Source organism: Hipposideros armiger, unplaced genomic scaffold (genome assembly GCF_001890085.2).
Source record: "Hipposideros armiger isolate ML-2016 unplaced genomic scaffold, ASM189008v1 scaffold_14, whole genome shotgun sequence".
NCBI lineage: Eukaryota > Metazoa > Chordata > Mammalia > Chiroptera > Hipposideridae > Hipposideros > Hipposideros armiger.
Genome location: NW_017731364.1, coordinates 7,428,674 through 7,433,027, shown reverse-complemented (window position 1 = coordinate 7,433,027; position 4,354 = coordinate 7,428,674). Strand labels below are relative to the sequence as shown.

At 40.2% G+C, this 4,354-nt stretch overlaps 1 protein-coding gene across 1 annotated transcript in view; it reads left to right on the top strand.

Moving 5' to 3' along the window:
* The window catches only part of P3H2 (prolyl 3-hydroxylase 2), a 185,354-nt gene that overhangs the window by 32,560 nt on the left and 148,440 nt on the right, over positions 1 to 4,354 (top strand). The window lies entirely within an intron of this gene.

The window sequence follows — 4,354 nt, the reverse complement described above, 5'->3', positions numbered from 1 at the left end:
GAAGAGTAGCGTCCTTCTGTTTGGTCTCCTTACTTTAAAGGAATATCTGGGGATATGTTTTTTATATTGATCATGTAAACACTTTGCAAATTACAAAGTGCTGTATACTTGTGGCTCCTTATTATCCCAACTTTAATAATTCCTATTTGGGATTGAGCAGCATGTCAAAGGAACCGAGTACCCTACTGTTGTTGGTATATTGTACTCAGGCACAACTAAACTATTACATCAGGGCAATTGACCCTGAGTCAGCCTTCCCAAGGCCACCATTGTCCCCAGCAGTTATGGAACTGTGCCAGGGTTCCATGGAAATTATAGGAAAAATGTGAGTCAATAGTCTATTTTACTTGGCTGCTAAATTTGGTTTACTGTTTCATAAATTAGGACACATCTGTCTAGAATGGTTCTTGTTGTCACAAGCAACCAGGGTCAGAGAACTGATGGATATCAGATATGCAAGATAAATGGAAAATAGCTTCCCAAAGTAATGCTTTTTGCAAGAATCCCAAGGCTAGTTGCAGGGCTGAAGAAAGCTGAATAGGAGGCTCAAGGCTTGAGATTTCCTGCCTGTGACTCAAAACGGATGTGGATGTGGACATGAGGATGTGGTCCAAGGTTTTGCTTTCCTGGGTGGTAGGAATAGCATCAGTATTTAGATTGCTGATTAACATTTTTTTTGCAATGTATGTAGCTCCACAGTGTAAACAGTAGAACAAAGATTAATTTTCCAGATCAGCTCATTCCCAGTTCTGGTTTTGTAAGACGGCTAGCCGTTGCTCTGTACCAACATTTGTGAAATTCTCAAAATTAAATTACTTTGGCTTATGCTACACAGCATCGTTTTTCTTCTTGGAAGCAAAGGTGATAATGAAGAAAGGATGTGAATTTTTCATCATGTAAAAGGAAACCTAAATAATGTCACTGGAATCTTTTGGTGAACAATATAAACTTATAGCATTTAATCTTCCATTTTCATAGAATTTTCATTGATGATTAATATGATGAGTTTTGCAAAACTTAAAAATAAGCCAACAGCCTTTCAAGCATTGCCAAGGTATCTACTGCTAATCCTGGTGACAGTGGTATTAAACCAAAACAAAACAGAGTGGACAAATACTCCTTGTAGCATATAGTCACTTATTTTCTCGCCCCCTGTCCCATTCTCACCAGTGCCATCTGCTGATCTCCCCTGATGACTTCAGCTTCTGGTTTGTGGTTTCATTACTCTCTTTGCTTTTGTCCAGCTACCGACCTCTGTGAATTCAACAACCATGAGGAAACTTGCTTTGATAGATTTCCTTGAATCATCTCAGATTTCTTTACCTGGCTTTGCTCTTACTAGCTATCTAGTTGTTCAGAACTTCCCATGATACCCTCCCCGCCTATCTTTATTTACCTTTCTGTTCGAACCAGCTAGTCTCTTTAACTGTTCACATGTACAGAGGCCTATGGGCATTTGCACTGCAATAAAGATTGCAGTCAGTCTTTTCTTTAACTTTCCATCATGTCATGCTTTGCATTGTTCAACCCCTGCTCTCTGAACACTGCCGACGAATGTCATGTAGCCATGCATTTGAGGTCTACTACTTATTTTCACTGTGTGCCCATAGTGTTTTAGTGTTTGGGGTTAGTGCTATTCAGCAGTTTTCTGCTATTGTGGCTCAATATTTTTTCTCAGAGTTGATGTTCAGAATCATTCATACTGAGTTTCCCCGAAAATAAGACCTAACTAGAAAATAAGACCTAGGGTGCTCATAATATAAGCCCTACCCTTATATGGAACCAAAAAAGACCCCAAATAGCCATGGCAATCTTGAGAAATAAGAACAAAGTCAGGGGATCACACTTCCAGACATTAGAACGTACTACAAGGCNTTGAGAAAAGTCTTTTTGCTCTCTCTCTTCTCCACTACATTCTCCAACCCTCTGATTTCACAATTTCCATGAGATTGTGGCCTCCTCTTTGTGTTTTCCCCAAAATGGGACTCTGTTCAAACGCATTCCAAACCTTCTCTGTTTCATATTAACAGATAAAATCTCTTCCCACAGACCAACACATATTGGGAATTTTAAACCCCTTTAAGCCTTTGCCCCACCCTGATCTCGAGTACCCATGAGAGACTGCCTAGGTTTGGAAATCAACAAACATGTCTTCATCACAGACACCAAAAATGAGACTGCTTCCTGTATAGCAGTCAGGTAGCAGGAGAGGAGATGAAACGAAAATTCCGAGGGTTATGAGTGGAGGAGTCAAGCCGTTTAGGCTCTGGCCCCAGTTCTGTCACTAACATTTTTCAGGCCTTGAGGTCTCCATTTGAACAAGGGTGAAATTGAACCAGATGGTTTATAAGAGCCCTTTTATCTCTGCCAGCCAGAAATTCTAAAATACTTCAGTGGACTGGTACAGAGAGCCAACAATCTACTTATGGAAGAGAAAGATGATGAGGTCATAAAGTAACAAAATAAAAAGTAGAATGGAGATAAAAGGAGTTGAAAAGGTCACAGGAAAGGAAGGACTTCCAGTGTGTCTGAGGCTGGCCCTCGTCCTCAGGCAGCCAGTCACTGTAAAAAGTAAGCTTGCAATATCACACTAGTATCTAATGTGGTGGCAGTTTCAGAGGTACAAGATAAACTAGGGAATGTTCAGGAAGGACAGAAACATAAAAGACTCATAACTATGTTATACGAGAAACAGTAGAAATAAGGATTAGTAGACTAAAAAAAAAAGAGCTTTTAAAAAATGTCATCATCGGAGACAGTTATTCTGGATCTTTGTGGCACCAGGGAATTGAAGAACTAGGGCCAAGTAACAGAAGTTACAGAGAACAAGATCTTGGCTCAAACACTAAAGACTTTCCTAACACCGGCATCTGTTCTGATATCATAAGGAACCCCAAAAGAAGGTGTTTGAGCATGAGTCGGACAGATGCTGTAACAGGGAGGTTGCATTTAAAGTTCAAGCACTAAAGTGATGTTGAAATAGATAAGATGTAACATATTTTCCGTGATCTTATATAATGAAAATGTGTCTTATCCCTACAGATGGAGGACCATTAAAGACTTTTTCATTGGAAAAACCCTACAGCTCTCCTCTCTAGCCTGCTTTTTAATTCTGGTTATTATAATCTTAGACCAGAGTTACCAGAACACCCTTTATACAGTAACTCATATAATGTAAAAAAGGAAAGAGAAAAAAAAAAGCACCAAGTCCTTAAAACACACCCAGGAACATGCCCTCATGGAATATTTAGCATTAACAATATCCACATGTATGATCTGCATCAGTTTTTGGATTTCTGGCTCAAGTGTCTCTGAGATAACATCTGAAAAGAATTTAGTTGTGGTTACAGAGTACCAATGGGGGTTTCAAGTTAAATGTATGACAACGGATCAGAACATCCATGCTTAGGAATTGAAAGTGGGTACATTTCTCTTAGCAAGGACATTACCATATACTCAGGAAATCCAATTTCATTTACAGAGCCTTTGCAGGACTGTTGTAATTTGCTTCAATTGTATGCTGTCCAGAGGCCGATTTGAGAACCTGACCATATTCCACATTGTAGTTCAGGTCACACACCTTGTGCCAATATTAAGTTTGGTCATTTGCACATAGGGCGTTTGTCCAGGACCTCATATTTAAGAATATTTAAAGAATATTAAATATTCCCAAGGAATATTTAGAGAATCCCTGTATCTGGCCCCTCCTCTGTGACATTCCTCCTTCCCTATAGCTGTGAGGGGGAGGAGTGCCTGCTACCCCTGAGCAGGAGGGCAGTGGAAGTCCAGGCTCCCTGCCCTACCAGCTGACCAAGGTTGGGGGTGGGAGGCACATGTTTTTATTCCCTGGTGTTTGGCTGGAGTAGCGCAGGTGTTATCACAAATATTTCTATTCTGCTATGCCTAACTTTCCCTGTCCTTTAACCAGAGAAAGCATGATTTTTTATTTGTTTGTTTGTTTGTTTTTTGGGGGGTGGGTTGGGATTTGTCTGCTCCCTTTGACATTTTCAGGTTGCAGGCTTCTCCAGAGTCTAATCTGGGATCCATATGAGAGACAAAAAGAAAACCCATTCACCACTACATTCAAGTGCCAAGTCCCTGGGCAAGTCTGCTTTCTTCTTGCCACCTTTCAGACTCTTCTGTTGTAGTTTGTCCAGCATTTTTAACTGTACTTAAGGGGAGGTAGGGGAGAAAAAAATTCACTCCATCTTGTTCACAACCAAAAATCTTCACACAGACTCTTTACATTATAATGATGATGATGAATACAAATTGAGTGGACTTGATCTCAAAACTGTGGATTAACTTTGTTACCAGGGCTTCGTTGTAAAAAGCTGCAGAAGGCCTTTCTGAT